This window comes from Chiloscyllium plagiosum, chromosome 2 (assembly GCF_004010195.1).
Source record: "Chiloscyllium plagiosum isolate BGI_BamShark_2017 chromosome 2, ASM401019v2, whole genome shotgun sequence".
Classification (NCBI taxonomy): Eukaryota; Metazoa; Chordata; class Chondrichthyes; order Orectolobiformes; family Hemiscylliidae; genus Chiloscyllium; species Chiloscyllium plagiosum.
This window is the reverse complement of record NC_057711.1, coordinates 21,280,924-21,307,948: the sequence shown is the minus strand read 5'-3', so window position 1 is coordinate 21,307,948 and position 27,025 is coordinate 21,280,924. Positions and strand designations below refer to the sequence as shown.

Below are 27,025 nucleotides of genomic sequence, written 5' to 3'. Positions count from 1 at the left end.
CCCAACCCTCGGACTCAGCACCGCCTTCTTGACCTGCAATCTTCTTCCCGACCTCTCTGCGCCCACCCCTTCTCCGGCCTATCACCCTCACCTTAACTTCCTTCCACCTATCGCGTTCCCAACGCCCCTCCCCCAAGTCCCTCCTCCCTACCTTTTATCTTAGTCTGCTTAGCACACCCTCCTCATTCCTGAAGAAGGGCTTATGCCCGAAACGTCGATTCTCCTGGTCCTTGGATGCTGCCTGACCTGCTGCGCTTTTCCAGCAACACATTTTTCAGCTACAAATCCATTGTCAATTGCCAGAAAATCCCATCTGGTTTGCTAATGCTGTTTAGGGATGGAAACTGCCATCCTTACATGGTCGGGCCTATTTGTGACTTCAGACCCACACCAATGTAGTTGAATAGTAACTGCCCTCTGGGTAATTAGGGATGGACAGTAAATGCTGGCCAAGCCAGCAACACCCTGATCCCATGAATTAATTATTTTTTTAAAAATTCCACTGTTTCAATCTCATTGCTACATTGCACTGTTTCCAAATACCTCCAGCTTTCCAAAATGGCAGCATTACAACCACTACCCTCCATAAAAATCAACTAAAAGGAGTAAAATGGAAGTGGTCTGGGCAGTAGTTCCCCATGCTCTACCTTAACCCCATGGGAGAGATTTTGCTGTGATCCCAAAGGCTGTAATGGAGCTTACTACATCTGGCATCATCAAGTTTGGTAAAGCTGAAGGACATTTCCTGGCCTTTGTTCCTTCTCAAATCCCATCTCACCTTCATCCTGACTTTCAGTGCATACAAGTCACTCCCTCATTAAGGCCATTTAACAGCATAGGTCGCCTTGTGGATCACATTCGAAGTGGCTGGAAGTGTTGCTATTGCTACTTATCAATCGCTGATTTCCACCAGCAACAAATTTCATGGCTTTAGACTCGTGATGTAAAAATCATTGAATTTTAAGATTCAGAGTGGTCAAGACTGTTATCTTGTTTGTTTGTGATAGCTTTCATCGTAGGTCTCAGAACTTCCGAAGTTTATAGAATTCTTCAAAAAAAGCCAAGAGATCTACAGTGAAAATGTGTTCTTTAGATCAAATATAAAAGGTTACATACACTTAGGTGTATTTTAAAAGGCTGGCTCCTGCTGCAAAGGAACTGGAGACTGAAGTTAAAACCTTCATACACTGTAATTTCGAGGGACAGACGCAATGCGTCTTCAATATATGTTTTCCACTTGAATTCTTACATTCTGAATTTCAATGAATATAGTCCTAACTTGCTCAACTTTTACTCATAAGCTAACTACCTCAGCCGAGTGCTAATCCCTCCTTGCATTTGTTCCTTTATTAGGAATCACAACGAGAAGCTACAATGGGACAATTCAGTTTGATTTTATTGCAAATAGTAATAATGAAAACAGATTTGGAGATTTTTCATAGAAGTGTAGGAGGCCATTCAGTCCACTGACTCTGTGCCAGCTGATCACAGAGCAAAGCATGTTATATAATAATGAAAGGAGGAGGCAAGTAAAAGATGAAAGAAATCAGTAGTTAGGACAAATAATTGGCAATGAAAGATATTCACTCTCTACAACATTCTAAAGATCACAGTGTTAAGAAGGAAGTGATATACTACATATTTGAAAAGCTCTCATTCCTGATTTCATACTCGAATGGTCTAATATTAATTTTAGCATTATATCCCTCTTGTCAGTACTTCTCAGTGAGAGAAAATGTTTTTTTTTCTGCATCTTAGCCTGTCAAATCCTTTAATCATCTCAAACACCTCAATTTATCTCCAATAATCTTTAATCTTCTTTAATCTTCTATTCTCAAGGGAACACAAGCCTCATCTGTCTAACCTGTTTTCATTATTTAACCCTTCCAGTCTTCAATTTTTTTCTGCAGAAAAAAAAGTCTTCTCTAATCACGCTACACAAATATCCTTGGATAGTTTAATCACCATTCCACAATGTCTCACATTTCCATGATGTGCAAGAATGTAGGAGAAATATTGAGGAAAGCTATTGGAATAAATGCCATGTAGAGAGTCAATTGGAAGGTGGCATAAATGAAGGTCCTATTGAATCAGTGTAACAATGTTCACTGGGAGTGTAGAGTTACTCCACGAAACACGGTAACCTTATGGGCTGGATTTCATGTAGTAAGGATTATCTCACTCCCATCCAAAACGTCGATCAGCATTCCATCGACATGAAGTCTGGATGCTCCACTGTGATAATGCATTAGGGACAACCAATGTATTAGTAATGCACCACAAGAATCCAAAAGATAGGACTGCAGTTGTGCCAGTTTCCACATTTTCCAACAGCTTTGAGTTTTTCTCAGCTTGTCTGGATAAGAGCAGGGGCTGTGTGATGAATGAGCGAAATGACCATGGCACCGTGGTACAGAAAGCGATTCAAACGAGGAGATCTGAAAGGAATGTAGTGGTAGTAGGCACTAGCGTATTAGGGTGGTTGGCACTGCTTTGTATAGCAAAGAGAATGAGTCATTTGCCTGATGCTAGGTTTCAAGATGCCTGCTCAGGGCTGGAGTACAGCTTGCTAAAGATTGGGATGCTTCAGTTATAATGGGCCAAATTTACACAAATAATTTGGTAGAACTCAGGAAAGAGGTTCTGCATAGCCAGTCTGAGGAAACATGCACAAAATTACTAAACAGAACTTCAAATCTCTGGATTATTAAGTTCAGAGAGATGAATATGTGGCTGAAAGACTTATGTGGGAGGAGTGGGCTCCAGTTTGTGACCTAGATTGGGATCTGAATATTGAAGGGTATGTCCATTTAGGGAGGATGGGAAGCTAGGCAAGGGTGGAGGAGGAGAATTGAGACCTAACTTTGGGAAACCAGGATACACAGAGGCAGTTAGTCAAGGGGCTGTTCCTATTTCTTATGGCCTTATGGGTAGGGATGAGGAATGATGAAAGCAAGGAATCATTTCAGGGAGCTATGTACAGGACCCCAACAGTAACCACACGGTAGGGTCAATAATGAGGAAGGAATTATGGGAGCTTGTCAAAAGGGTTCGGTGATTATGTTGGGAGATTTTAACCTCCATGTCGACTGGAAAAATCAGATGAGAGAAAGTAGTCTAGCTGAGGAATTCATTGAATTTCTTCGACCGGTATGATATGACATCAACCAAATAGCAGGCTAAACTTGCTTTTGACCAATGAGATAAGACTGTTCTCAGAGTGAAAGCAATCCAGACAACAGTGTTCATACTTTCATTGAGAGAGATGTTTGGATCCAAGACTACTATTTTGAACTTAAATCAGGGCAATTACAAGGGCATGAAAGCAGAGCTAGCAGAAGTGAACTGGCAATTTATGTTAAAGGATAGATCAGTAGAGATATAATGGCAAACACTTAAGGGAATATTCCAGAAAGTGCGGAACAGATAAAAACAAGAAAAACTAAGGGATAGAACTGCCATTTGTGCTTGACTAAAATAGACAAAAATAGTATCAAAAGAAAAAACATAATTCTGTCAGGATAGGCGGCAGGTTAGAAGATTGGATACAATATAAACAAAGCAAAGGATTACTTAAAATTAATAATGAGGGAAAAACTGGAGTACAATGGAAATTTAGCCAAAAGCGTTAAAAACTGATAGGAAAATGTTTCTTTGTCTATTTAAAAAAGAAAAGAGATAATAAATTTAGTATTATACTTTTCCGAAATGAGCCTGGGAATGACAGATAAAGAGATGACAGATGAATTGAGCAGGAATGTTGCATCAATCTTCACTACTGAGGATACAAGTGACATCCTGGATGTAGCAATGAATCAGGAAATGAAAGGGAAAGTGAAACCACAGCAAATTACAATAAGTAAGTAACTGGAACTGAATAAATTGCTGGAACTGCAAGTTGACAAGTCCCTCGGCCGTGGTGGCTTTAACCCTTAGGTCTTAAGCAAAGTAGCTCGTGAAGTAGTTGATGTGTTGGTTTTATTTTATCAAAACACATTAGATTTTGGAAGGTTACTTCAGATTGGAAAATGGCTAATGAGGCTCCTTTATTCAAAAAACAGGAGGGAGGCAGAATACATGAAACAATAGACCAGTTAGCTTACATTTGTCACACAGAAAATTCTCGAAGCCATTATTAAAGACATTATAACAAGCACTTGGATAAGTTCAAGGTAAACAGGTAGAGCCAACATGGTTTTTTCAAAGGGGTATCATGTTTAACTAAGTTATCGGAGTTCTTTGAAAAAGTAACTTGGACTCTTAATAAATGGGTTCCAGTGGATATCTTGTACTGAGATTTTGAGAAGGCATTTGAATAGGTACCACATGAAAGGTTATTGAGGAAAATAAAATTTCATGGTTTGGGGGTAAAATATTGACATGGGGAGAAGATTTGCTGACCAATAGGAAACTGGGTAGGAAGAACAATACCTTTTTCAGACTGGCAGGATGTTATGAAGAGTGTGCCAAAAGAGTTGGTGATGGGGCCTCCAATCTTTACATTTATATGTATGATTTGGGTAAAGTGACCAAAGATATGAAAGCTAACATTGCTGATCACACAAAGATAGGTAGGAAAGTGAATTATAAGTACATAAGGAGTTTACAAAGGATACAGCTCTGTTAAGTGAGTGGGCAAATAGAGTACAATGTGGGAAAGTGTGAAATTTCCACTTTTGTAGAAAGAATACAAAAAATAAATTATTGAAGTGTTGAAAGGTTGTAGGATTCTGAGATGCAGAGTGCTCTTTCTGTCCTTGTGCTTGAATCACATAAGTTAAGTTACTTTATAATTCATGGGCTGAGGGCATCAGTTATTACCATTTCCTTAATGCCCAGAGGGCAGTTAAGAGTCAACCACATTGCATGTGGGTCTGGGTTCACAGGCCAGATTCCTTCCTTAAATGATACTAGTGAACCAGATGCGTTTTTCCCGACCAATTGACATGGGTTCATGGTCATCATTAAACTTTTATTCCCAGATTTTTTTTTCATTTAATTCAAATTCCACCATCTGCCATGGTGGGATATGAACCTGGGCCCTCAGAACATTCCCTAGTTCTCTAGATTCACCCAACGACTAGGCTGTTGCCTAGTTATAAACAAATAATCAAGAAAGCTAACAGCACGTTCTAGTTTATTGTGGGGGTTAGTTGGTATGTCATGCTTCAATTATCTAATTACTGTACTTACAGAAGATGTTAATATGTTTGAAGCAGTCCATTGACTAATACCTGGAATGAGTACATTATGAGGAACGGCTAGAAAGGCTAGGCTTGTATCCTCTGGATTTGGAAGGGTTGTAGGTGATTTAACTGAAACATGTAAGATCCTGAGGGAAGTTGACTGGTAGACATTGAAAGCATGCTTACTGTTGCGGAGAATCTAAGACTCAGGGTCATAATTTGAAAATAAGAGTTTTCCCAATTAAGACAGAGATGAGGATTTTGTCTTCTCTCAGTGGGTTGTGAACCTTTGAAATTGCCTTCCTCAAAAGGCATTTGATGCAGAATAAGCACAGGTGGATCAATTCTTGATTACTAAAGGGATGAAAGATTATTGGGTATAATCAGGAATGTAGTGTTGAAGTTAAAATCTGTTTAGAGAGGCTGGGCTGACAGGGTCGAAGGGGATTATGATCTTGAGAGGTGAGTGCCTGAAGGAGTTACCTCTCTCTTTGCCAACAGCATGTTGAGTTACAAGGCTGCCCAAATATTTTTGCCTTCTTTTGCAAACCAAAAAGGAAGTTGGCAGAGGAGGAAAGAGACCCTTAAATGGCAAATAAATGTTCACTTAAGGCCACAATAGGGCTAAGAGTAGCTGGGCTAGGGGTAGTGTCCATAACCCTGGACCGGGAGGCCTGGGTTCAAGTCGCACCTGCTACAGAGGTGTGTAATAACATCTCTCAATAGGTTGATCAGAAAAAAAATGTCACTGAGCAATTTGATGCCTTGCAGATCCCTAAACATGGTCCCACCACAGCATTTGACTGTTCTGTATAGCACAGTTGAAGCAGCAATAGTCAAGCTCTGTACACCACTACTTAAAAATCATGGAAATGTATAGTAAATTGCTCAGGTACTGGCAATTAACCTAGATTCAGAAGTCAGTGCACTTTGCAGGTTTATGCCAAATAAACATCTTTGGCAAAGAAGAAACACTCAGGATATTTTAACCTCTGGGCCAAAATGTGAAACCTTGACTTTGTTGCATGAAATGATGTCTGAAATCAATCTAAAATGTCCAGGGTTTCCAAACTGTGCAATTTCTTATATGCAAGGATATAAATGCAAGTCATCAGTTTTCCTTTAGCACAACAGAATTAATAGCGGTCATGTTTGCAAATATCATTTCTTCAAATTTCTTGATAGGATCATTCGTATCATCAAATGTGAGCCAGCAGAAATAATCCCTCGATGCTAAACTCCTCAGACAAATTAAAGGGATTGTACAAAGAATGTGAAAAAATATTTAAATTGGAGTGTGGAACAATTACAAAGACATTTGTTCAGGGACATGGATTAGAAAGGTTGAGAGGGATTTGGGCCCAGTGCAAACAAATGGGACTTACTCGGTTGAGAAAACCAGGTCAGCATGGACAAGTTGGGTCTGTTTCTGTATGATTCTATGAAGCTGTAGAGTGGCTCTATATATCAAAAATTATAAGCTGTATTCATTGAACCAAACAGCAGCTTGGCCAGTTTAATATCCAGTTTTTACTGATGTCTTGGAAGTGAATCACCAAGAAAAATCTTGGCTGGAATCAAAGGAAAGCAGGACTTTGGTCATGAAGTTGAATTGAATTCTCAATGAGTTGAATTGAATTGAATTTATTGTCACATGTACCGAGGCACAGTGAAAAGCTTTGTCTTGCAAGCAATACAGACAGATCACAGAGTTAAGTAGCATAGATAAATAAATAATATATAAACAGCGGCAAAAACAACAATACAGGTATAGGTGAATGTTAAGAGTTTGTGAGTTCATTCAGTATGCTAACAACAGCAGCAGGGTAGAAACTGTTTTGAAACCGGCTTGTGCATGTGTTCAGGCTTCTGTACCTTCTCCCCGATGGTAGAGGTTATAGAAAAGCATTGCCAGGGTGGGATGGCCCAGAGGTGCTCTCTGAATCGCTCCGCAAGTTGTTGAGAATACTGGCAGCCTTTCCTTGACAGTGGGTCTGGTAAATGGATTGTATAGATGGGAGGTTGGCTTTGTGATTGTCCGGGCCGAGTTCACCACTCTCTGTAACCGTCTCCGATCTTGAATGGTACAGTTGCTATACCAGATAGTGATATATTCAGACAGAATGCTCTTGATGGGACACCTATAAAAGTTGGCAAGGGTATTCACCGTCGCACCAAATTTCCTCAGGAAGAAGAGACATTGTTGGGCCTTTGTAACCAATGCATCCACATGAAGAGTCCAAGAAATCTTGTTGTTGATGACCACACCCAGGAACTTGACACTCTCCACTCATTCCACCTCAAGTCCCTGTTGCTGTGAGGCAGCAGTGCTAACCACTGAGTTACCATGCCGCCTCAAAGAGAGGTGATACCTCTCTGCCGAAATTCTGCTCAAAGCGAGTATAGAAAGCGTTGAGACGATCTGGGGGGGGGGGGAGGATGTGTCATTGTCTGCTATCTTGCATTGTCTCATCAAATGAGTTAAAATGTGGGCTTCAATCTTAGTCCTAAAATTATCTCCTGCTACGACGATTGAAACCAATGTTACCTTTGATTGAAACCTTTGTTTGAAATTGCCTTCATACTGATCACCATCTTGAAGGTTGAGAGGAAGCTGGGCTCTAATGAAGAAGTATAACTTGAGACAGTTCTTGACTTACTATTCAATTAGAATGGAATTACAGTGACCAAAAGCCTGGTCAGGTATTTGATCACTCTCTTCCTGCATGGCCATGCTTTCTGAAATAACATACCACATATAGATGTAAAAGTATATTTGATGTGACAGTAGAATGGAATAGACTTCACTAGGTTTATTTATGTCAATAACACAGCAGCATAAGTACTGCATGGTGCAGTGGCTGTCGACTAGAAAATTGTTATTGAAAAAGTTCAACTAAAATACCACTCAGAATACTTTCACCATCAATGATCCAAAAACATACAAGTGGTGAAAATGAAGGAAAATTGGTGAAACATATCAGGTCCACAGTCATCCACAGATGACAAGTTTTAGTATTGGACAGAACTTGAACAGTAGCCACTAATTTGTTGATAAGTCTTTTATCATTTTCAAGAGAGCTCTTGAACATTATATGCTCCTGCCTTAGAATCACTTGACTGTTACAAATATTGCAGTGCAGAAACATTTACGACATGGAAGGAAGTCAGCCATTTCTGCTTGTGTCACCTCTTTGCTCAATCCATCTAAGGTTAGTCCCATTGCCATGTGCCCATGCTTAATGACATCTGCTACCTGTCTATCTACTCTGCTAAACTCAAATGTCTTCCTGAAGTTGTTGTCAGTTCTCCTCATTGCCTTTGGTCTGAGTCAAAAATCAATGTGACTTGATAGGGAGGGAGTAAGGGAGAATTGCTGCACCAGAACAGTATTTTGGAGGAGGTATTGAACCAATTCTTTTATTTTCCTTTATTCATTTAAGGGACATAGACATCATTGGCAAGGCCAACAGTATGGTCTCTCTCTCAAAGCGGAAACTTAAGCAAACTGGAGCGAGTAGCAAATGCAACTAGGCTATGGGCTGAGCATTGGAAAATGGGACTTGTGTAGATTCAGTGTATTTTTGTCAGTGCAGGTTTGATGGGCTAAAAACTCTCTTCTGCACTGTATGACTCCGACTCCATATGACAATGGACACTAAAATGAGCATTCAATAAAGGGTGAATGCAAAAGCATTACATTGTTTTTCCATAATAAAGAAACTCTTTCTAATTCCCCTGTAACAGTTAATGTATGACAACCATGAGGCATGCCAGAATAGCTCTCTGACTAAGTTAGTCTCAATATAGTACACATGAATAACTAATGCAGTATGAAACAATTACAAGTGAGATAAAATTTGGAAAGTCAGCCATGACGCCTTTGTGCTCTCAAGTCTTATGTTGAAGGCAATGCAGTTCAGCAGTAAAGTTGTGAAGTAAAACTTTCCCTGTTTGCCTAAAACACTTGTGAATAGGCAAATTCTAGACACAGCATTATCAGTTGGACTTTATCAATGAAAAACTTTGCCTGTCGCGAAATCACATGTTTTGTACACACATTATTGGCATGGAGGTTTAATCATAAGCACATGGGAAAGCTAAGAGAGAACGTGGAAGCTACATACAGTTGTGGTTACAACATCGGAAATGGCATGTTGTTGAGAAAGTCTTGGTCATATTCTCGAAACTTTTAAAACAGATTTATGTCAGGTATCTTCATGAGACATCTTCAGCAAATTGGTGTTCAGTGCATAGAGCATACCCTTTATCTATTCATTCATTCACTTCTGCTATTAAATTTTTCAAAGATAACCATGCTGAAAATTGTGCAAAACCAAATGTGTAAAACTAGCTTCCTAAACCACCAGTTTGAAACAGAAAAAAAAAACTGAATATAAGAACAATCAGGATTTTCCAAAGACATTTACAGATAATAGTATATTTTAAAAATGTAGTCACTGTTATACTGTGGAGAAATGTAGCTACCAATTTGAGCATAGCAAATTTGCAACAATAGCAGTGTGAAAAATTACCAGATAATGTGTTTTATTGATTTTTTTTGAAAGAGCGATATTACTTTCTGATTAGTCCCACTTATCTCATAGATCAACTAGAGAGGGCACTTTGTAGCCCTAGGTTTTCAGTGCATTCTTAAGTCAAGACTCTCACTATTTCATTCCTGTGTTTTTGATACATCCTGGATTATGTACCAAACTTGCATACCTAAAAGAGCCTGTAGCTGTCACTTATTGACTCAAAAACAAGAGTGTTCACATTGACCTGATGCTGACACCTCATAGTTCTCAGCTCTACCATTGACCTTGGACAACCCTGAACATTTCTTTCCTTGAATGATTGGAAAAAGGCTTCGCTTGTATTTGTATAACTTTCTTGAAGATAGAAAAGAAAAGAAAACTGTTCAGAGTTCATTCACGGACAAAGAACAGGCAGCTACGAACCTTCAGAATCGCAGCAGAGGCAGCTCAGACAAAGTTCGCCTGATTAATTTCAGAAATGAAAGACTTGTCTGAAGGAGAGATTGAGCAGTTTAGTAGCATAAGAGTAGATCTAGTTGAGATATGTAAGAGGCTAAAGGTGATTGACAAAGTCAATATAGAGTGGATGTTTTCCTTTGTGGAGCAATCTAGAACAAATAGTTTTAGGTTAAAGGATGACACATTTAAAATGAAAAAGAAGATAAATTATTTCTCTCAAAGGGTTGTAAATCTGTGGAATTCACTACCTCAGACTGTGGTGGATGCCAGGACATTGAATAAATTTGAGGAGATAGACAAATTTTTGGATAGTACTTAGTTAAAGGGTTAGAGGAGCAGCCAAGAAAAAGGAGTTGAGGCCGAGATGAGATCAGCCATGATTGTATTAAATGGTGGAGAAGGATTGAGGGGCTGAATTATCTGTTCCTGCTCCTAATTCTTTTGTACTTGAGGATGCCCACTCCTTCTTCCAAGAACTCCAGCAGGTATCAGATTTAAAACAGAGATGACAAAGAATTAGTTCTGTCAAAGGATTGTGAATCCGTGGAATTCACTACTTTAGACTGCAGTAGACACTAGGACACTGAATACATTTAAGGAGGAGATTGGCAGATTTATGATCAGTAATGGGTTAACAGGGTTATGGGAAGCAGTCCGGAAAGTGGAGTTGAGAACGAGAGGAGATTAACAAATTTTATATTAAATTGTGAAGCAGATTTGGGTTCTTATGTTCTAAAACAAATTAGTGTTACTTTTCCTCCTGTATTGTTGTCAGGCATTATGCCAATGGTTTTGCATTTTGAGTTCAAAACAGATTACTCAAGGAAAAAGCATGGTCAAGTATCATCTTCAGATTGAGGCATCTTTCGAACTCTCTTTCTTGCATTTTAACACTGAATATTACTATGCATAGTAAACTGCAGTATAACATGCTTTAACTTTACCCTTCCTTTAACTTAACCCTGCCTGTGTTTTTATGGCCAGTGGGCAGCAACTCCCTGACATCATTGTAAATTTGTTCCAGGTTCCTAAATCCAGAATATAGTATCGACCTAACAACTGAAGATCTAAAGATCTAAATTGACTAAATTATGCATCCTATACAATAACTATAGCTCAACGTGACCTGAGTGCCCATGACATCAGTGCAAGCTCAACCAATTAGTTTGGTAAATCAGATCGTTCCTTCAGTAATGCATGAAGGCAACTAAATTAACTGATAAAAATCAGAAGCACTTTAAAATGTTTTAAGTGATTGCAGCATTTGATTACAGTATTAGCATTAGCTTCACAGACTCTGCAGGTACACAAATTCTCCAGGTCTGTCATTCTAATCCACTGAAACCACTCAGCGTACATATAGTCTTCCCTCTTCTTGCACTACTTCTCCACAAAGTGATTACTACACTAATGCGCAAATAGCCAGGCCAGCAGAAGTAGTTCTCAATTCCTTTCTGGCCCTTCGAATGTTTGACTTTACCAAGGGAATTTTTTTCCTTTTTTGTCTCTTATGCATGCCTCATCTCTCGAACATTCAACACATCATCCAAAGGAATCTCTCGCCCTGTATATGAAATTCTTCCAACAAATTATTTTGTAGCTGTATTTTCTGCCTATTCTAATTCCTCTGCTGCACTTGCAAAGAACATTTGAATGTTTCTCTCTGAAGGCAGTTCAGAAATAGAATGGTTGAAGATTCATGAACAGCGGTATCAAAAACAAAAATCAATCACACAATATAGAATAAACATTCTCAATAATGAGCTGGGCCTGGACGAGAAAGTTATTTGGTGAGTATGCAGTACCAAGTTCAGCCCTACATCCTTCTGCAGTGTCTTATCCTCCTGTTTTCTCTATTACAATAAGTCATCTGCAGTTGAAGTGGTTTACTTTACATAGCAATTATAAGGTCCAGAGACAGAAAAGACCACTTTGATTCATCGGACCAGCCCTTGAATTCAAAAACAGAATCCACAACAATAAAACTTTGCATTTATACAGCTTCTTTCAGCGAGAATCATGTCCTACGATATTTCACTGGAGAGTTGTCAAAACGAAACTGAGAGCCACCCTCAAAAGCAGATATATTTAGCAGGTGGCTGAAAGACCCCCAGATCAGATCTCCAGACATCGAAAGGCATGGTTGCCAATACAACGCTGCCCACTGTACATCAGATGGTAGATGTAAATTGTGAGACATGTACATTGTCCTCTGACTAAACTCTAAAGTTTTCTGCTTTTGGGATAGTGAGCAAGCATTTCCGACATGTTTCTGAAGATTGGGATTTTGACACCAACGTTGGTATGGGACAAAACCTGCTTTGTTTCTGCTCAGGGTAGCCAACAATTCAAAATGAGGGACATTCTTTCTCCATTTGTGACTAAGTGTGATACAGTTGTGGCATGTACTCACGAGTTTCTAGCTGTTTTCGGGATGGAGGAATCATAACTTCTTTAGAATCCTGGAGAAGCTGAAAAATAAAACAATGAAGCGTGACCAGTGACTAACTAGTAATGAGTGTTCAGTCAGACTTTTTATAGTTAATGTCCAGTTTGAAGGAAAATCTTTTGAAAAAATACAAACAGCAAATGTTAAAAATGCAACATAAATTGAATGAGCATTTGTGGAAGAATGGTGAACATTTTTAACGGGTACTTTTCAGCTGAGCTGTCATCTGTAAAATATTATTACAGCTGAGTAGGAATATAGGAACTCAAGGCCATTTATTACCTTGAATCTGCTCCACCAATCAACCAAATCGTGGTTGATCTGTGATCTGTCTCCATCCAATTGAGTTTGCCCTGTAGTTCTGAAAATATTTGGGAACATTCAACTGTCCATGTCAGATTTAAAATGAACCATTGAACCTGCATGAATTGGATGAGGATGTCAAATTCTATCAAACTCTCTTGTGGAAGTGTTTCCGTAATCCACATCTGAAATATCTGATTCGAAGTTTTAGGACTTTCCAATTAATGGAAGTAATTTCAATTGACCTTACTAATACGTTTGCCTTAAAATATTGAAAAAAATCCATTTAATAATCCTTGGAATTTCTTATTTCTAGGGGAATACAACGCCAATTTGATTTCACACCATTCCACAAGATTTTATCTTTGGAGTGCAGATAACAACTTGGTAAATTTCACTAAAAATGGTAAAATAAGAAGATTTCTTGACAAAAAAGTGAAACAGATGTTCCTGTTAAGTCAGGTAGAAGCCAAGGTTTAGTGCTTGGTACATTTGAATGTCTATTTAGATACAGATTTAAAATAATTGTCTTTGAATTTGGGCCTGAAAATGATGCATATTACAATTACCAAATCACATCTTTGTCATTTTTCTAAGCTGCTCAAACACAATGCACTAAAATTCTGACTAACAATTTAAAGGTGGGCTGTAAAAATAATAGTTCCTTGTCAGAGACTTGAAAACTGAAACACTACAGTAATGAATTTTGGAATGCTTCGTCAATTTTAAATCAACCTCTGTTTTACTAGCTTGCACTTCAGAACAATTTCAAAGAGTCATTACGCTAGCTACTTCTTTTTAACATGAATATGCCATTAAATCGTAATTTTTTTTAACACGTGAGTGGAGAACAACCAATTATTTTTAAACTGTCATCAGCATTTGAGTGTTTGAAGGCGACATATTAATGGGTTTCCATTGAATTTGGTCCTCCTATTTACAGTCTATATTAATCATTTGTATGGCGGGATAGAAAGTACCATAGCTAAATTGGAGATAACAGTAAGATAGGTGAGTAAGTAAGTTGAAATGAAGAAATCAGAAATTAACAAAAAATATACTTTAATCAAATTGGCCAATGTTTGACAGATGAAATTTAAGGGATAGGTGCTAAGTTATTCATTTTGATTGGAAGAAAAGAAAGGTAACTTATTGTCTAAATAAAGAGAAACTTCAGAGTCCTTTGGTGCAGAGAGATCTGAGTACCCTTGTACATAAATCACAGAAAACTGGAACACAGATACAACAGATAATAAGGAAGGAAAATTGAATTTTGGCATTTATTGCTAAAGGAATGGAGTATAAAAGTAAAGAAGCATTGCTGCAAATGTTCAGGGCACTAATGTCAGCATACCCAGAGCATTGTGTACAACTTTGGTCCCCTTACTTGAGAAGGGATGCAGCTATATTGGGGCACTTCAGAGAAGGTTCAATCGATTGATTCTAGAATTGAAAAAAAGAAGTACAACTAATCCTAAAGCACTATGCAGTATAGAACTATAAATTCTGGTGCATCTATAATTGTTAACCAGCACTTATCCTCACGCGTTCATCTCATGGCACTTTTGAGTGAGATGCCAGTGTAATAATGCTGCCAAACCACAGGGCTTTGTGCTGTGTAGTTTTGATCTATCCTGGGCTGTCACAGCTTGGATATTAGGAGACTTTCACTGAAACAGCAATACGTAAGAAAAGCAACACCGCGTTATTTTACATTTAATTTCCAAGAAATATTGAGAGGTACTCGGCTGAGGTGCCTCAATGCATTTGATTTGTTCTATCTTTATTCGTGATTAATGCAATCCTCTTTGTATTACTTCTTTTAAAAAAAGGATAAATTTATATCAGACTGGCCAGCTGTCAGAATGAGTCAGAGCAGCTGAATTTCCTGAAATTTCTGTCGCGTAATCTGTCCCTCTGAGCATAAAATACCCACAGGCTACCGCTAATCGAATGACAAATCAGGGAACAATATTACCAATCTCTTCTTGTTTGGTAGTAGACGTATTGCTTTTAACAAGGATCGTGCACTTTCACTGGATTTATATATTACCACATTCTGTCAAAATACCTCAAAAGAAACCATGTTCACACAATGAATCACTTTTGAACTGTGGGCCTTTGAGGTGAATCACATCTCTTCTGAAAGTATAAAGATGCACCACAAAGTGCAATATGTTGAATAGTCAGTTCATTCTTTTTTTCTGATTAAGGGAGTAATGTTGGCCAGAATGATGGGACCCTCCTCCTCTCTTTAAAGAGGCACTTTGACCTTTGAACAATAACCCAAATCAATTGAATGAACAGCTGAATGAGGATTGATCTGGTGCACCAGCTTACATTATTAATTCACTATTTGAGGTGGAGCTTGAATGCATGCCTGTGTTCTCAGAAGTGGTGATATGGTCAAATGAGCTAAGGTGAGGTAGTACGACACTATAATGATTGAGGGCAGTACTTTAGGTTCTGGATCTTATTTTGATGTTCTCTTATTCATATCTTCATTTGAGTTGAGTAGATTCCTTACAGTGTGGAAACAGGCACTTCGACCCAACAAGTCCACACCGACCGTCCGAAGAGCAACCCACCCAGACCCATTCCCCTATATTTACCCCTTTACCTAACACTACTGGCAATTTAGCATGGCCAATTCACCTAACCTGCACATCTTTGTGACTGTGGGAGGAAACCAGAGCACCCGGAGGAAACCCACAAAGACACGGGGAGAATGTGCAAACTCCACACAGACAGTTGCCTGAGGCGGGAATTGAACCCGGGTCTCTGGCGCTGTGAGGCAGCAGCACTAACCAATGTGCTACCATGCTGCCCATGAGAATTGAGACTTTGGAGCTGGAGGAATGCCATAGAAACTTTACAGTGCAGAAACAGGTCATTTGGCCCAACATGTCCACACCGACCCTCTGAAGAGTAAGCCACCCCCACGCATTCCCCTGTTACTCTAATGGACCTCGCCTGCACACTATGGGGCAATTTAACATAGCCAATTCACCCTAACGTGCACATCTTTGTAACTGTTGGAGGAAACTGAGCACATGGAGCAAACCCACGCTGACACAGTGGGGAGGATGTGCAAACTTCACAGTCGCCCAAGGCTGGAATCGAACCTAGGGCCCTGGCTCTGTGGGGAAGCAGTGCTAACCACTGAGCCACTGTGCTGCCCATTTTTTGAACATTTCCTGAATCTATCTTTATCTTCTTGACCATTTATAACCTATTTATACATCCAGTCTTCCTGTTAGCAAGCCAATATTCTATCTGTGTGATTTGCTACACCCTGCACATGAACATTTATTTTCTGCAATAACGTTTGATGTGGCATCTTATCAAATGCCTTCTCGAAATCGAATTTAAAGCATATAACTTCCTGAAAATTACAGTAAGTTAGAAGGATCAGGTTTAATTTTCATAAAACCATTTTTATTCTTCCTGATTACCTTGAACTTATTGAAGTGCCTTGCTTTAATATCTCTAGTAGTGAGTTTGAACATCTTCCCTATGACAGATTTCTATACTTATGCTGACAGCACGGAGATTCACCATGTCCTTCCCTTTCTCGATGTAATGCTTCCACTTCTGTGTTTTAGATTAGATTCCCTACAGTGTGGAAACAGGCCGTTCGGCCCAACCAGTCCACACCGACCCTCCCAAGAGTAACCCACCCAGACCCATTTCCATAATGCACCTAACACTATGGGCAATTTAGCATGACCAATTCATCTGACCTGCACATCTTTGGACTGTGGGAGGAAACTGGAGGAAACCCGCTCAGACACGGGGAGAATGTGCAAACTCCACACAGACAGTTGCTCGAGGCTGGAATCGAACCTGGGACCCTGGTGCTGTGAGGCAGCAATGCTAACCACTGAGCCACTGTGCCACCCTCTTTACATGCCTCTAATCTTTCACATTTAAAATTTAATATCTTTCACATCTAATATTTCACATCTTTCACAAGTCTGATTTTCAGTCCTGAATGAGAACAAATTACATCTAACAATGTTAATGAGTTTTGAGAAGATTTGTAGCTCAAGTTGAGGTTTTGGATGTACGTTTGCTCACTAAGCTGAAAGGTTCATTTCCAGATGTTTTGTGACCTAACTAGGTAACATCTTCAGTGGACCTCATGCGAAGCAATGCTGAAAATTCCTGTTTTTTATTTATATGTTTGGGTTTCTTTGGGTTGGTGATATCATTTCCAGTGGTGATGTTATTTCCGATGGGGAAGTCACTTCTGGTCCCTTTTCTCAGGGGGTGGTAGATGGGGTCTAAGTCGATGTGTTTGTTGATAGAGTTCTGGTTGGAATGCCATGCTTCTAGAAATTCTCTTGACCCTCTCTTACTAGTATCCTTATTGACTGGGACAATACATCCATCCTAGGACTAGCCAAACAAAAGACATGCACGAAAACTCCTCGAAGCATGGCATTCCAACCAACTAGCACCCCGAGAAAAGGAAAAGGAAGTAACTTCACCAGAGGAAATGACATCACTAACCCAAATAAACCCAAACATATAAATAAAAAGCAGGAATTTTCTGCATTGCTTCACATGAGGTCCACTGAAGATGTTACCTAGTAAGGTAACGAAACATCTGGAAATGAACCTTTTAGCTCAGCGAGCAAACCTACATCCAAAACCTAACAACGTTGGGAAGACTCAGTTTTCAATCTGTATCACAAACTCAATTGATTAGACCCTGGACACTGTCTAAAGTTATAACATACTGTTTGCAACCTTGGCATCCAATATGGTCTCAAGATCAGTTTTTTATTTTATATTCACTCCATTATCAAGGCTGACTACATCCAGCAATTGGCAACCTGGCAACCATATGTAAATAAATAATTAAAGGTGAACTGAGATTATCCAAAACTCAATTGACACGACCTCCCCCCCCCCACTCCACCCCCACAACCCTCTCTATGCCATAACTTGGTTGGTGTGAGAAGGCAGGCAGGAGTAGACACCCGTTTCTTTTCATCATGTTTATACAAATGCAGGAAGATCCGCTGGTACTATCTTTGGAGGGTGCCCTTTGCACAGATCGCAGAGGATAGGAATCACCTTTCCATTGGAACTTTACCCTCTCAACACCTCACCTCCTCTCTAAGTTGACCAAATACACCTTCTTTGTGTCCCTTAGTTACCTGGAGACTCAAAGGGACCTTTATTCCAGGACTGGTTGTACTGCGGAACTTTCTCATCATAGAACTGCTGGAGCTGCCTGCCATTCAGACTGGCTTGAGTGTGGAACATCACCCCACAGACATTTGAATTTGTCCTCTGTCAGCCCACCCACAGTGCATTATGGCTGTGCAATAAGCTTGTTCAGAGACTGTCAGCTGGTCATTTTATGTCCATTGCCCCTCAGTCACTAATACGTCCATTTATTTCATTCTTGTTTCCCAATTACTCAATGCCTTCACTCCAACATAGTTCTACAAGATCCCCCATTCCTACAGTCTTCTGTGAACTTCTTCAATTGCTCAATTGTTAATGCTTGTTCCGACAACTGTGCATGTATATGATATACAAGTTTCTTCCCAAACTCCTCAATGTCTCTCCACTATTAATGCATTCCTTCAAGTTGTTCTCTTTGCTAAGCTTTATTGATCATTTGCCCTAATATCTTCTTATGTGAATTAGATTCCAATCTTGAATTGTCATGCTCCAGTTGAATTCTTTAGACTATATGAAAACCAGTTTTTCTATTGTTCTTTGATAACTTAGATTATGTTGTCATACTCTTCACCCATTGATACCTAGGTAGACAATTGGGAATCTGGAAGAATACAGCAAGCCGGGCTACATCAGGAGGTGGAGAAATCAATGTTTCAGGTGTAACCCTTCTTCATTGATACCTTGGCATGTTCAAGCATTGTACCCAGAATAGCGAAAGAAAATGTTTTTTTTTAAAGTTCCTCATGTTCTGGTCAATCCTGTCTCTGCACAGAAACTTTACGCATCTTTAAGAAGAAGAAGAGCAGAAGGAATCAAACAACATTCAACTACAATAAATGAAAAATTAATGAATTCACAATACGTTTAAAATGTCCTGTGCATGCATTTACAGTGGTTATTGTTAAAAAAAAGCTAGTCCCTTTCTTTTCTAAAATCTGATCCATGGCTCAAGGATATTCTGTCTTTGTTTCTTTCAGAGGGGATGTAAGCCAGACAGGCTCTGATTAGTCTGGTTTGGTACAGAGGTGAAAAGGATTTTGAGAGGTTGTATGTTTATATGTAAACAGATGAGCATTCAGGACAAAGTGGTCATGTTTTAGAAATGACCTGTATAAAGAAAGGGGAGTGGTCAGCTCTCTAGCTGAGCTGAGCAGTTTAGTTCAGTCATGTACTGGTGAGGAGTTCAACAGTGAGCTGTGTGGAAACTGTCTCTCTCTCTCTCTTTCTACCCTTCAACTTCAACCTGTAAGCATGCATTCCATTTATACTGGGCTTTAAAGGGAGCTTGCTTATTGGGAGTGTTGTGTACATTCAGAACAGCATCCTTAACTCTAGTTTGGACAGACTGAGTTCTGGAGGGGTTCTTTATTCTGTTCTTTTTGTTTCATTGTGTAATTTTGTGATTTTTTTTGTCTGTTTTAAAATCTAGTAATCAATCTAGTTAATTTAATCTGGGCAAATTTCACTGTACACACTGAAACAAATTGCAAAGTTATGGTCTCAGCTGCCTGCTAAAGAATGTTTTGAGTGGTCTGGCTTAGTCCATAATATTATTGCTGCTGATCTAAAAGAAAGCATTGTTGAGGGATCTGTTGACATCAATGACAAGAAATGCATCTCTCTCAGCAAGCAATTGAGTATTACATAGTTTAACTGGGATTCCCAACTCCAAAGGCTTCAAGCTATTCATTCAACCAATCCAATTCTTACAGACAGACAACCAGGAAATGAAAAGCATGAATTCCCACATGACTTTCGAAACATTTTATCGAGTAAAATAAAGATTGGGACAAGTGGATGGGGTTAGGGTAGGAACAGAATTGTAACTTAAAAACTTCAAAATGGAATTATCTAAAAGTATTTGCTGTATTAAGCAACATACTGAAATCTTTTCAGGGCTAGATCCGGTGTTCAGAAATAATTGTTGCTCAGATTGCTGTTAAAAAGAGTGAAGGAATATTCAGACTGAGACAAATAAAAACAATTGCATCTCATTTCAAATGTTGTTTGAATTTTTAGGTGGTTTCAAAACACAATGAGAGCATGGAAAGTGGAGGTTCTCACTAGATCACTTCTTGTGATTGAAAGATAAAGTGATTTATTTAATCTGATACCAATCTTCACTCAGCTTGAAGAAAAAAGCTGTTACAAATTTCTGGAGAGAGATCAGTTGTGGGGCTGGTGGGTGCTGAGGTTAGATTACTTACAGTGTGGAAACAGGCCCTTCGGCCCAACAAGTCCAAACCGACGCTCCAAAGAGCAACCCACCCAGACCCATTCCCCTACACCTAACACTACGGCCAATTTAGCACGGCCAATTCGCCTAACCTGCACATCTTTGGACTGTAGGAGGAAACCGGAGCACCTGGAGGAAACCCACGCAGACACAGGAAGAATGTGCAAACTCCACACAGACAGTTGCCTGAGACAGGAATTGTAAGGCAGCAGTGCTAACCACTGTGCCACCATGCCGCAGTGCGGAGGAGAGATTGAGCCCAGTGTGGGGAGAGATCGAGCCCAGCATAGGGGAGAGATCGAGCCCAGTGTGAGGGAGAGATCAAGCCCTCGTGGGGTGTACAAGCTGTTGGGAACACCCAGCATGGAGCATCTGCAAGCCCACGGCTAAAGATGGACTGTAATGCCAAACTTTTTACTTTGTTTTTTTAAACTTTATGCTAAGATGACTTGTAATGTTAAACTTTTAACTTATTTCTTTACTTTTCTACCTTGTACCTAGGATTTTGTACCTGGGTAGCTTTGTATCTAAGATGGTGTCAGGAGTGGTGACATTGTACATTTTTCGTTATACTTCTGTATCCCTGTACTTGAGTACTCATAACAATAAAGTCTAATTCTAATTGTTTTACTGATTGCTGGATCTTGGGCAGTGTAGTGAGGAGGGCGGGAGACGAAGAGGCAGAGGGGAGGATGCATGGTGGAGTCTGTTGAAGCAGTGAGTCACAGTCTGTACTTCAAGATTTCTTGTTTCATCAGCTCTTTAGCTACGAGTTTGTGCTCACATCAGGGCAATAATGAAAGCGCATTCTGACAGTTGGTCATCAAAAGCCTTGCAAATTCTAAATCATTACACAGCATTAGCTCTTTGCAATAAGTTCAATAAAATGCACTCAGACATAGTTTGCAGTCATGTTTATGGGAGCTATAAACAATGTTTGGTCATTATATTCTTTGCATAAAACCTTCAGTTGTTCTCAACTGCCTGTGGATGTGTGAGCACCTGAGCCATTATTGTAGAGTGAAGGCAAAACCTTTTGAGGTACGTTTGAGCCTATAACCAGTGGAATTCAGATGAAGATGGAGTAACCTGAGTCAGGGTGGGTGTTGTGTTCATGTGTGTCTGCGTATGTGTGCATGTGTGTGTGTATAAGAGAGAGAAAGAAAGGACAGAGAGAGATCAGCCAGATCAAGTGGGGGTGACTGCTGTTCCTAACGTATACATTTGGATTATCAGGAAGGAGAAAGGGAGATATGGGTGGTGCAACAGTAATATTATAGAAATACTGAAACAGAGCCCTCCATCCAACTTGTCCATGCCAACTAGTTTTCCAAAGTAACCTAGTCCTATTTGCCTGTGTTTGGCCCATATCCATTGAAACCTTTCCCATTCATGTGCTTGTGCAAATGTCTTTACAATGTTGCAACTGCACCAGCCTCCACCAATTCCAGCTCATTCCATTTACACACCACCCTCTGACTGAAAAAGCTGCATCTCTTGTCCCTTTTAAATATTTTCCCTCTCACCTTAAACTGCTGCCCTCTAACTTTGGACTCTCCTACCCTGGAAAAAAAAAGGCTTTAGTTATTCACCCTATCCATGCCCCTTATGTTTTTATAAATATCTATAAAGTAACCCCTCAACCTCCTACTTATCAGGGAAAATGGTGTCAGCCTATCCCCTTTCCCTGAGGCAACCCAGAGGGCCATACTCATGTCTGGGAACACAGGTTCAAGCCACATCATAGTCACTGGTGGATTTTATACATAATTAATGTAGTTAATAAAATCTGCGATTCAAAGCTTGTCTTGTAACCTCTTTCACAATCACCATCTTTGGGTCACTGTTGATCAGAGATGGAATTGGATCAGTCACATTCATATTATAGCCACAAGAGCAGGTCAGAGGTTTGGAATTCTGAGGTGAGTAAATCACCTCCACCCTTCCCAACGTCTGGCCACTGTCTACAGGGAACAAGTCAGGAGTGTGATGGAGTACTCATCATTTTCTTTGATGACCACAGCTGCAACAACACTCAAATAACTCAACAGACTCCAAGGCAAAGCATCTCACTTGTCCATCACCCCATCTAATACCTTAGTGGGCGGCACGGTGGCACGGGTGGGCGGCACGGTGGCACAGTGGTTAGCACTGCTGCCTCACAGCGCCTGAGACCCGGGTTCAATTCCCACCTCAGCCGACTGACTGTGTGGAGTTTGCACGTTCTCCCCGTGTCTGCGTGGGTTTCCTCCGGGTGCTCGGGTTTCCTCCCACAGTCCAAAAGATGTGCAGGGTCAGGTGAATTGGCCATGCTAAATTGCCCGTAGTGTTAGGTAAGGAGTAAATGTAGGGGTATGGGTGGGTTTCGCTTCGGCGCGTCGGTGTGGACTTGTTGGGCCGAAGGGCCTGTTTCCACACTGTAATGTAATCTAATCTAAAACCTTCAATATTCACTTCTCTACCAATAATGCACAGTAACCATTGTGGGTCCTATCTATAAGATTCTTTGCAGCAAATTATCCAGCGTGCTTTGCCAGCTTCTTCCAAACCGCAACTATGCCACCTCGGAGGACAAGCGCAGCAAATGCATTGAAACACCATCTTCTGAAACTTCCTCTGAGTCATATTCCTTAGATACTACGAGAAAGAAAAAAAACTGCTCACTTAAATATTTTAAAAATTGCTTGTCCAGAAATTCAGGATATTGTAAGGAACTTGTTGCAGTAGAGCAATGGTTTCAATGATAGACATTCACAAGACTAAAGGTGTTGTTATATTAGGTGTTGTTATAGAGCAACTATTGGAGTTGGCAGGAAATAGTTAATCTGTGAAGGAAATTCATAGCTCAGAGTTCTCCAGATAGGAAAATGGATGAACTACTGGATTTAGCAGAATTAATACTGTCCAAATCCAAAGGAAGGACATCCAAAAGATGAAAAAGATCCACAGCTGAGAATAAAGGACAACATCAAAATTACATTCAGCACCTCCCAATCTTCCAATTCAGAAAAGAATGGATTCTGGATGAATTGTGACAACTCCTTACCACCTACATTTGTGAAGTCAGAGGCTAATGGGACAGTGTAAAATAAGTTATATACATGAACACCTTTATGATCGAGGCTGCAAGACTGCAGAGTTATTCATTCCTCTTCCTAGTCACAATATGAATGAAAAAGACATCTTCCAGTGACAAAGGTTTCCAATTAAATGCCTTATCTGTATCAGATTTTGAACAAGATCTACCAAACAGGCATCTTCAATGGAAATATTGGTTTAACATTAAAACAATAAAGATGTCATACTGATGAACATACAAAGTTATTAATACATGCGTACAACTATATATCCCTATAAATCTCCTCAAAACATATGTGCAAACACACTTATGCATGTTTCAGGAAAAAATCTCTGAAGATTCTCTGCAGAGATTGTTTATCAGAAAACAGTCTTGGTCAAATTACTCTTGAAGTTTTAAGGACAAAGCTGTCGTTATTCTAGAGTCTGATGCTCTGTCATGTGTGATCAAGGCACTAATCACATACAGTTGTCTCTGAAGACTTGCAGGCCGTGGTTGCTAAGAAATAGAAATTGGTTTCACCCTGAACTAAAGCAGATGATGTTCCTTTCAGAGATTGAAATTATCACCTGGGCAATTTGTTCATCGCAAGCGTTGCTCCAACCCAGCTGGTTTTCAGCAGAGTTTCCTTCAACTGAACCATACAAAATGAAAACCTCTACAAGAGAGTTATTGTCCACACACAGCCCCAGCAGGTCAAACAATAAAGCAAGCATTGTTAAAAAAAACTCCAGTGTCTACAGAGAACTTTTAATGGCCTCTCAAAAGAAACTACCCCATTAATGTCCACAAAACCTGCAACAAATCCCATTTCCTTAAATCCTACAAAATATAAACACTCCCAAAAAATGTTTTGTAAGTGTTAACTATGAGAATAAAAGCTCTTGGAAAGATGGCGCATAAGGTAAAGTCACCATAATCTTTCTACAGCTTTTTCCTGCTCTCTCATTAGACAATTAATGATTGGCGTTGGTTTACCCAGACTCATGCAACATGAGAGATTGAGATGCATGGCTCTTCATGGTAACCTTAGCTGGTGTTGGGAATTGAACCCAGGTTGTTGATATCACACTGCAATAAGAACCAGCAATCTATCCAACGGAGCGAAACAATCCCTACTTGCGTACAGTGATATTTTTGAAAGAGGTAATTCTAAAGTTGAATCCATCTCTACTGATGTTGGCAGTCTTTGGTGGAGATTCAGGCAGTCAAGGGAGAGTTCACAACAGAGAAAGACATGTTATTTCTGGTTCCTGATAGTCTTAGGTCAAGGTGACTTGCGCCTTTTGTTCTCATGCAATAAATGTCCCCTCATTATATGAGACACATTCTTCTTTTTATTAAGACTCACAAGTGGCTCATGCTCCAGCACTAATAAATAGAAATGTTCTTCAACTCAATATAGAATGTAGCATTTGTGGTTTAACTGTCGACCAATCACAAGCTGCCAGTGATTAGTAGCCTGGAGCGCAATATGAATTGACAATACTGCCAAGGGTTTGGAATCAAATGAAGACCAAATCAAAAAAGGAAGAAGGTTTTCTTTCTCCAAATGAAATGAATTAACCCATTAAGTCATTTTTTTTCTACAACAATTGTTGATATGGTTATCATTGTCAACTTACTCAGCCTAGTTTTTTTCTATTCATCCAGGTGATATGCTGGAATTTTAACACTTTCATCCGGAGTATTGGCCTGGACTTGTTAGTCTACTGACATTGCTTCAAATGCCACCATCTCCATTGGAAGAACAATGGAGATTTCAGTTCAAGATAACATCCAAAGAATCAACAATATGTGATTGCCCTGAAACTACTGAAAATTGAGATGCTTTGATTTCCTTTGAATTATCAAAAGGGTAAATTTCACAACAGAGAAAACATAATAGATGGAAATAATAAATGCCAGTACTGCTTTTATCAATATTTATATTCCAATAGTATTTAATCCAGTGCCTGTGAGGATTTAATAAGCAGCTCCACCTCAATCACATTAGCCAAGAAATATGTGAAACAGTAATTACAAACGCTACTGATTGCACGAATTATTATTTAGCAGATTTTAATTCCCAAGCAAATTGCTGATTGCATGTATTGCATTCTTTTACATAATTCTCTCAATACTGAATAAAATCTTCGAATAATCTAATAAATAATTGTGGACATATCTGCTTCATTTCTACTTTCCCCAAGGAAACTATTTCAGTGTTATTTTTAAAGCAATCTTTCCTTTTGCATTTGTTTCAATTGATAAATGTACAACACAAGAGGGAGAACTCTATTTGCACATAGCACATTTAGGATTGACAAACCATTTTCTGGCTGCTTTTCACTTCAATTTAAATGAAATTGCAAACTTGTATCTCTTGTGTGAACACTTTCAATATTATAGTATAACTCTAAGGAGAATCAATTCAGCTATTCCAGCCTTGCAACACACACTTGAAGTGAATCCAAGTACCACTAAATATTTTGGATGGAGGACACGCTATTGAGGATACAGAAATAAGATTTTAATTTTCATAAATGATGCAAACTGAGGAACAAAGAAGGTGTTTATAATTTGCAAGTGAATTTCAGTCTGTCTCGTGAGTGAGAAAAAGAATTGCATCCATGTGCACATTCTATTTATAACAAATGAATGGATTTATAATTGAATAAATTTAAAATTAATTTAAGATTTTGCTTTCTTTCAATGAGGATTATTCCATGCACACATTGCACCATAATGCTAGATATATTATGCTATGCAGGCCAGCCTCTTAAAGTAGCTGGCAGCCTCTCTTAGTAACAATGAGAATCAATTCCATAATCCTTCCTGATGTGTCTGCTAAACACAGGAATTGTGAGAAGATGAATGTGCAATCTGATTTCTTGTCAATGAACATTGCACATTGCAATTTTCAAAGAAGTGCACAAGAAACTGGGAATTTGCTTCGACAACATAGTTTTGGGTGAAGTAATCCATTCATCCCATAGGGTTCATCCACCCAGAAAGAAGGCTGCATGAGGGCTAAAAGAACTGCAGATGGAATATAATGTGATAATTGTGTAGTTACCCAATTTCATAGGCAGTGTAGAGTACTTCTTGAATGGCGAGAGATTGAAAATTTTAGAACAATGAGATTATGCAATAGAAACTTCCTCATTTCTTAAAGGACAGAGTGGATACATAAGTGATGCTGCTCCTCACTCTAGGGTATAGAACCAGAGATACAGTCTCAGGATAAAAAGTAAGTTGATGACTGAGATGAATAGGAAGCTCTTCACTTAGAGGTTAGTGAATCTTTTGAATTTTCTATTACTGAGGATGATAGAAATTCAGTCATTGAGTAAGTTCAAGACAAAAATTGATAGGTCTTTAGTTACACATCACCTCAAGGTATAAGGAGATTGTGTAGGAAAATGGCATTGAACTAGATAATCTGTCATGATTCAGAATGGCAGAGCAGGTTCAAGTAGCTAAATGGCTGACTATAATGTCATATATATATATATATATATATCTCAAATTATATTTATGCAATGCATAATATACAATAATATATTGCTCCCATGTTCCTATCATCCTTCC

General features: G+C 39.3%; 1 protein-coding gene across 21 annotated transcripts in view; it reads right to left on the bottom strand.

Moving 5' to 3' along the window:
• LOC122557375 (teneurin-3) overlaps window positions 1-27,025 on the bottom strand; it is a 2,612,756-nt gene that overhangs the window by 2,265,858 nt on the left and 319,873 nt on the right. For 20 of the 21 annotated variants that reach the window (XM_043705048.1, XM_043705023.1, XM_043705127.1 and 17 more), the window contains one exon: window positions 12,597-12,654. The exons of the other annotated variant lie outside the window; for it this stretch is intronic. The gene's annotated coding sequence lies outside the window, so the exon portion shown is untranslated. The remainder of the gene's footprint in view (window positions 1-12,596; window positions 12,655-27,025) is intronic. 21 annotated transcript variants of the gene reach the window in all.